This window comes from Pseudophryne corroboree, chromosome 7 (assembly GCF_028390025.1).
Source record: "Pseudophryne corroboree isolate aPseCor3 chromosome 7, aPseCor3.hap2, whole genome shotgun sequence".
NCBI lineage: Eukaryota > Metazoa > Chordata > Amphibia > Anura > Myobatrachidae > Pseudophryne > Pseudophryne corroboree.
This window is the reverse complement of record NC_086450.1, coordinates 352,926,862-352,935,235: the sequence shown is the minus strand read 5'-3', so window position 1 is coordinate 352,935,235 and position 8,374 is coordinate 352,926,862.

Genomic DNA, 8,374 nt, shown 5'->3' with positions numbered 1-8,374 from the left:
GTATAAAGTATATAAAAAATACAAAGAATATGTTTGAAATATTGTTTTTGCATTATTCTAATCATTTTTATAGCAAAGACTCTGGAGTAAAAAGTCTATGGCAGGTGAGGCAGTGCATCGCCTGCTTTGCTTTTCCGTACATCTCTGTTCAAAATTTACCAAATTTCCAGGAGTTTATACTGCTGCACCTGTGTATTATGCCCAGATGTACCCTTTGGCTCAAATTTTGCCTGTAAATCTGGCTCTGGTGCTAGCTAGTGTCCCCTTAGCCTTTTACCTCACCGCACGTCCCTGGACTAAGTACCCTAGTAATCATTCCCCCCCTGCTACGACCCCCTGGTTCTGCTGAGGTAATCTGGAGACACACTGGAGGAGCTGCGCATCCCTGTCCTGTCAGCATCTGTGTCCACTGCAGAGGGAAACTGGCACTGGTGAGCTGCTGGATCCTCTCATAGTGAAGCCCACCCCTTCAATGGCTTGCGGTCTTCCCGCTTTTTTTATTCATTTTTGTGCTTAAAATGGAAAGAACCGTTTTCAGGCTGTTGTGCCAGTATGGGTACTGTTTACACTGTACTGGGACACAGTTGTGCACTGTGTCCGGAGATGCATTCCGCCCCATTTAGAAGCCGTACGTCTCCGTACCCTCACGCCGTCATAATGGCCGGCACCCCACTAGCCAGGACGCCGGCACAGTACTCACCACTCTTCATTCTTCTGGCTTTGTTAGGGGTGGCGGCGTGCTGCGGGACCGTATGCTCGCCGTGGTGGGACTTGTGAACAGGTCCCTCAGGAGCTCAGTGTCTTGTCAGCAGGGAATAGGACCATTAACCCTTCAAGAGGTTGGGCCGTTTCCCCCCCCCCCCCCCCCCCAAGTCCCACGAAGCAGGCAGGCTGATGCCATCCAGCCCTGCCTGAAAATAACAAACATATAAGATAAATGCAGAAAACTCTTCAGGAGCTTCTTTCAGCGTGACCGGCTCCTCCGGGCACATTTTCCAAACTAAGTCTGGTAGGTGGGGCATAGAGGGAAGAGACAGCCCACACTATCAAATTCTTAAAGTTCCCATGGCTCCTAGTGGACCCGTCTATACCCCGTGGCACTAAATAGACCCCAGTATCCTCTAGGACGTAAGAGAAAATAAAGTTGTCTAAAATGTGTGTGCTACATGCAAAACCAGCCAGTATTTACCCTGCACAGGAACAACATAACCCACCCAAATCTCAATCTCTCTGCACATGTTACATCTGCCCCACCTGTAGTGCAACATGGTTTTGCACAGTTGTTGTTTTGTTTTTTGTTTTTGCTTTGCTAACAAACCTAAATAAGGATCTTGGTTCCAATTTCCACTTTTCTTGCAGTTAAAGTCAATCCTTGTTATATGGTAAGATGTTTTCAATGCGCACTCCCTTTGTAACTAATTTTTTCACTCTAAAAGTAAACAGAAACAGGAAAAATAGTGCAATATTGCCACAAAAAGTTTGACATTTATTAATACATCACATTCACATTTAACATATATCACCACAATTTTGGTTAAGTCCCCAGGGGCCACATGCAAACAGGTATCACACGATTAACCTCCTCCAAATAGAGCTGGAGCTGCCAAGTCTGAACATCAGTGCTCCTGATCCCTGGTCAGGCAAAGGTGGGTTTCCCAAGTGGTCTCATCCGGTCTCCAAATGTCACCTCCTAGATGGGTTTCGGTCAGAAGTCCTTCATCAGAAGCATTCTGACAGACCCATCAGAAAAGCTATATGTACCCCTGGTTAATAAAATACCCCCCACCCCCAAACCCCAGTTGTTTGAACTGAAAAAAAGGTGGGAAAAACAGACAATTTTGGCAGGAGATTACAAAACATGAAGAAGATGGCAGCCATTTGGAGAGAGAATTGACAGCATAGGAAAGGAATGAGTTAAACATCTTGTGAGGGGTGGACCTAGCTGGAAGGAAAGTACAGCCCTTGGGAAAAGGGGAGGGTTAGTATATATAGGGAAGGATAGGCCATTTTGTCTCTCTCTGGTCGGTGAAATTGCCTTGTTGTGTGGGTGAGTGCTGCAGTGCAGAACTTCCCATTGTATTCACAGTTTCCCTACGGTTTTATTTGATTTTGGGGTTTTCTTCAGTTCCCTGCATCCCTACATTAGCAGGAAGCATATAGCTCCCCTGCATTCCCCTTGTAAAAATGGCTTCCCGCCCTCAACGTTCCGCCGGGCCCCCAGCTCGGTACCGCGCTTATGGCAGTGGAGCTGGACCGGGGGAAGGGGTGGCAGGCCTGGGGGACGGGGCTCCGTCCCCTGGGGCCTCCACAGGCTCGGGCGGGAGCGCGTTGCGGCGGACCAGGTCGGCCTCGCCGCTGGGGTCCGGGCCGGCTTTGACGGGCGGGCGTGGGTGGCAGGGTGGGCCGGAGGTCCGGTCCGGCTGCCCGGAGGTAGACGGGCATCGTCCCTCACCTCCGGGAGCGGCAGCTGAAGCGGCGGTGTCCGGCGCCCGCGCGCGCGCGCATGCGCTCCGCAGCGGGCGCCCGGCAGCGAATCCACACGCGGCCTCTATCAATCCCCCCTTGCCGCGGCCGGGTGGAGGTGCCGGGCGGGGGGGGGGGGAGGCCGGACGGGGGTCGGCTGTTCGCCGCGCGGGGCTTGTTACGGAGCCTCGCGCGGCGGGTGGTACAAGGGCGGCAGGCGGGAGCTCTGTGGCTGAGAGCAGTGGGACGCGCGCACGAGGTGCGCGCGCGCCCATGCTCGCCTCCGGCGGCGCCAGCCGCACACGTGTGCGCGCAGCGGCGCCGCCAGCCCTGCTGTCTCCCCTGTTATCTCCCCGGCAGCCGGAGTCCGGCGGGGGCCGGGGGGGGGAGGAGAGGCAGGGCACTGTCTGATGCAGGGGACTGGCAGGGGTGTGCGGGATCGGCACAAAGGGGTGCGGCAGCGAGAGGTGACGGGGCGCGCGCACGGGATGCGCGCGAGCCCGTGCCCACTGCGAGCGGCGCCGTGCGCGCGCGTAGCTGCGCCACGGGTTTCCCTGTCTCCCCAAATCAATCCCCTGGAGCCGGAATCCAGCGGCCTGCGGGGGAGGAGGGGGGACAGGGAATAGGCCAGTGGCCGCAGGGCTGCTGCGCGCGCCGCTTGGTCTCGCGGCGGCTCCCTCCCAGCGGCGAGGGATAGTTCCGTTCCGCAGGAGGAGGGGGCGTATTCGGAGGGGGAGAGTGAGGGCAGTGCGGGCACCGATAGGGGTGCCCCCGCTTTCCCGCCGTCGGGTGCCCGGTTCACGCCGGTCGTGCGGCGGGCGCGTGGTCGCGCGCGGGCCCCGGCTGAGGGGCCCTTGGGGCCCGAGGCCGCGTTTTGGGGCGGTCACGACCCCTCCGGAGTGCTGGCGTCGGCCCTGGCCACGGTGGTGGAGGCATTAGGGCCGCTAGCCGCGGCTGCCTCCCCGAGGGTGGCTACAAGTTCCGGCGCGCCTGCGGGGGCAGGCGGGTCCGGCGGGCGGCGGGCTTCGACGGCGCAGCGTGTGGCACTTGCCTGCCGGGAGCTCGGGGCGCCCTACCGCAGAATTGGAACAGGGTCCGGGCAGGACGCGCAGGGGCGCACGGCGGCAAAGCCCCCCTCACGGAGGGCGCGGCATGCGCCGCGAGTGCTGGCTGGGTCTTCCGCTTCTTTCTCTTTTACAGGGGATCTCGAGGAAGTGGAGATGGCAGAGTTCGAGGAGGAAGAAGTCGGTTTGGCCACGCCGGAGGATTCCATGTCGGGGCAGTCGGCGGCATCAGGTGAGGAGGTGCAGTCGGTATCGGGTTCCTCCACGAGCTCTAGTTCTCGTAGTTCTTCCTCTTCCTCCTCTTCATCTTCTCTGTCATCGCAGGCGTCCGATGTCAGTAGCACGACTAGGGCAAGGAAGCAGGCGTCGAAATTCGCAAAGAGGGCAGCGGGCCAGCAGAAGAGGCGGAAGAGGCGCAAGCGGCTTAGCGAGGAAGCTCGTAGGGCCAAGAAACGCCGCGATTTGCCCGGTGTTGTTCGCTGCGACTATACTGCTGTAATGCGGCGCTGCGAGATAGCTGCCGCAGGAAGATTCGCAGAGGGGACTTCGTTGATGTGTTCGTCTTGATGAAGGACGCGAAGAAGGAGTATAAGGCGGCGGCCGCAAAGAAGGGCATCGGGGCTGAACATTCCGTACCTTCGATAATTGGCTGGCCGGGTTCTGGGTCTTCGCGGCGTGTTACCTGGAGGACAGGCCGGACGAGCACATGAACATAATTCGGTACCTGCATCTCGTACACGACATGCAGCGCACGTCTTCGGGATCGGAGTGGCGTAGGTATGACCAGGAATTCAGGGAAAAGCAGGACGGTTTGCAGGTCATGGACTTCGGGTTCAAGGACGTTGAAGTCTGGCTCAAGGTCACGCGGGCTTCGCAACAGGCTGAGGAGCCCCGGAAACCGGGGGTGGACGACCCTGCGCGGACGGCGGATTGGCCAAGCCAGGTAGGTCGGCCGTCCGTGTAGGGGGGCGAGCCGCCACAAAAGGGAAATGTTTCGCGTTTAACAATGCGGCGTGTTCCTTCGGCAAGCAGTGTCGTTTTCGACACTCGTGCCTGCAATGTGGCGGATCCCACCCAGCCTCCTCCTGCTTCAAAGGCAGTCAGCAGGGTGCCCGGGGTAAGCAAACTTACCCCAGACAGGCCGCGGGCGGGAGCGCTCCGCAGAGCGCCAACACCAATTAAATTGGAGACTATGGGCCGGTGATTGGACTGGTATCCGAATAGGGAGGATGCACAATTTTTGTTTTCCGGTTTTCAGTTTGGGTTTCGCTTGCCTGTTGCGAGCGAGGTGTCCGTGCGGCCCAGCGGAACCTCCAGTCTGCCCGAACCTTGCCGTTAGTGGTGCGGGAGAAAGTGGATAAGGAGGTCAGGTTGGGCAGGATGGAGGGACCGTTTCTATCGCCCCCGGTGGATGACTTGGTCATCTCTCCAGTGGGGGTGGTTCCCAAGAAGACTCCAGGCGCTTTCCGGCTCATTCAGCATCTTTCTTACCCGTCGGGGGCGTCGGTCAATGACGCAATACCGCCGGCTCATTGCTCGGTGGTGTATCAGTCGTTTGACGAAGCGTTGGAGATGGTCCGCAGTTACGGGACTGGGGCCCTCATGGCTAAGATGGATGTTGAGTCCACTTTTCGGTTGCTGCCATTACATCCGGACTCATTCCGTTTTATGGGTTTCCGGATTGGAACGGAGTATTTCATCGACAAATGTTTGCCGATGGGATGTTCCGTTTCATGCTCATTTTTCGAGCGTTTTAGCACGTTTTTACATTGGTGCGTGGAGTCTTCGTCAGGGGGTCACGGGGTCGCCCATTACCTCGATGACTTCCTGTGCGCGGGTCCGGCAAATTCACCACGGTGCGGCGACTTGCTTTTCAGCATCCGAGCGCTGTTTTTCCACTTCGGCGTTCCTGTGGCCGAGGATAAAACAGAGGGCCCGTCCTCCTGTTTGTCCTTTTTGGGGATTGAGATTGACACGGTGGCAGGATCGTGTCTGCTGCCTCGGGACAAGGTGGTGAAGCTCCGCGACGCTATTTGCCGGTTTGAGGGGTCGCGTAAGGTCACACTGTGGCAGGCGCAGTCCTTGCTGGGCATGTTGAACTTTGCTTGTCGGGTAATCCCGATGGGCAGGGTTTTCTGCCGGAAGCTAGAAAGGGCGACTGCGGGGTGTGTCAGACCACACCATTTCGTGCGTTTGTCCTCAGAGATTAAGAGGGATTTGGCCGTATGGGCCTCGTTCCTGGAGGACTTCAACGGGGTGTGTATATGGCAGGCCCCAATGGTGGACAGCGCTAGGTTGCAGCTGTTCACCGATGCAGCGGGTGCCTCTGGATTCGGTTGCTATCTGGAGGGATCCTGGTGCGCGGCCTCGTGGCCGGCGGAATGGCATCGCGAAGGTTTAACTAAGGACCTTTTGCTTCTGGAGCTTTTCCCCATTATGGTGGCGCTGGAGGTATGGAGGTATGGGGCGATCGGCTGGCTCATCGCAGCATCTTGTTTAGATGTGACAATCTTGGCGTGGTGCATGCGATAAATAACCAGAGGGCGAATTCGCTGGTCGTTCTGCGGGTGCTGGGGCAGTTGCTGTTGACATGCCTACGTCGAAACGTGTGGTTCCACGCGCAGCATGTGCCGGGGCTGGAGAACGGAATTGCTGACGCGTTATCACGAGGGCAGTGGGAAAGATTTTGTTTGTTGGCACCCGAGGCCGACGAGCATGGTTTTCATTGTCCCGGTTATGTTTGGCAGGTGATCGGGCCGGACTGGAGGGTCTAGCGTTGCGGTCAGTCGCGCCAACCACGCTTAAGGCATACAGGCAAGCTTGGAGCGAGTGGGAGGAGTTTGTTCAAGGACGGAATTCACAAGGTAAGAGCGGGCATCGGATGATACTTTCTTTTATTTGGCAGCTGTATGTTTCGGGTAGATCCAGAGCGGTGGTAGCCCGGTACTTGGCTGGTATTTCGTTTTTCAGCAAAATAAAGGGCGTCCCCGACGTGACGAAAAGTGGGATTCTGCTGAAGGCAATGAAAGGATGGGCGCGAGTCGGACGGGAGGCGGCCCATTGATGCGGCCTTGTTGCCGGCTGTCATCAGGGCGGTGGGAGGTGTCGCATTGTCCATGTTTGAGTCGCTGTTGTTCAGTTTGGCGTTCTCAATGGCTTACCACGGGGCCTTTAGGGTTTCGGAGTTGGTAGCGCCTTCTAAGCGAGCAGATTCGCGCATGCTTGTCGGGGACGTGGTGGTGGGTGAGAGGTCCTTGCTTTGCAGATTGCGTCGCTCTAAGACGGACCAAGTGGGGAGAGGTCGATGGGTCACCTTGGTTCCGGCACTTGATGAGAGCATTTGCCCAGTAAGTTTGGCAGTGCAGTATGAGGCAGTATGGCCCGACGGTCGGGGGTCATGGCTGCTGCACTATGACGGGCTGCCGATGACGAAGTATCAATTTCGTTGAATGCTGGGTCGCTGTCTTGCGAGCTTGGGCCTTCCACCCGCTGCGTTCGGTACGCATTCCTTCCGCATAGGGGCTGCGACGTCGGCTGCGGCGGCGGGATTTTCCATGGCTGAGATCCAGGCGGTGGGGCGATGGAAGTCGTCAAGTTACAGACGGTATATTCGCCCCGTTGCATGAGATGTTGGCTCGTGCGTACTTTTAGTTCAATTGCAGTTGTTTAATCATGTTGTTACAGTTCAGTACGTTATGGTGTTGTGCGTTTGTTTGTCTTCCCGTTTTATCCTACTCAGGGATTAGCTACTCGCCGTTGCGGGCATGAGCCGGCAGCGGGGGTCTGGAGTTATTTTGCGATTTTTTTGCCTGACTTGACGGACTGAATTCTAATCCACAATTCGGCTAATCTGTTCTAATCAAAGTCCCTCAGCAGGTTTTTACGCTTTCACCTCCAGCTGAGTTCTTACATGTTTTACCCCTTTTTTACCCCCCCCCCCCTTTTTATTTTCTTAATTTTGCTTTCATCTTTCCCATTTGTGTGTTCATGTGCTGCTTCAAATTGGCTGGAAGCTCGTGCAGATCGGCTAGGCCGAGATTTCTGCAATATTCGGAAACAAAATTTTTCTTTTTGGCAGATCCTTCAGGTTAACGCACTTACTGAATTCTGGTATAGATATTTAGTAACCAATTTTAGCCCCTTTCCTCCTCTTCAGGTTGGTTTGCTGATGACTTGACCGTTTGGGTGGTGGGCCACTCGTATGTGTTTTGGGCCGCAAAGTTTTTAGCCTCGGCGGGGGCTCAGCGGTTTCCTAGGGCTCAGGGAGTTAGATGGCTTGGTTGGCGAGGAATGATGTGGAAAGATCTGAGGAGTAGGCTAGTTAGTCAGGCCAGCAAGCATGGAGTTCCTAGAGTATTGGTTGTCCATCTAGGTGGCAACGACCTAGGGAAGACGACATCTTTGGAGTTGCGGTGTGCCATGATTCAGGATCTGGCAAGTGTGGCCGCGGCATGGACCAATTGTGCAATGGTTTTCTCCCTGATAGTGCCAAGGTTGAGTTGGCGAGGGGTGGCGGATGGTCGCCTGATGGATGAGGCCAGAAAGAAGGTCAATGGGGCGGTGGCGAAGTGGGTGCTGTCCCACGGAGGCAAGGTAGTTCGCCACCCTAGGATTCGGTTCCGAGACAGTCACCTTTTTCGGCCTGATGGTGTGCATCTATCCAATGAGGGGATGATGTTTTTCCTGGAGGATCTGTTCCTAGTGTTGCAGGAGTTAGGGTGAGGTTATGGTGGCGGTGCGAAGACTCTGGGGGAGGAGTCTTTCACTGTTGGCGGAAAAGAACGGCAGTTTGTAGTTGTATGGTAAGCTGTAGTGATTTACAGTTTGATTTGGTTTAGGTGCACTCA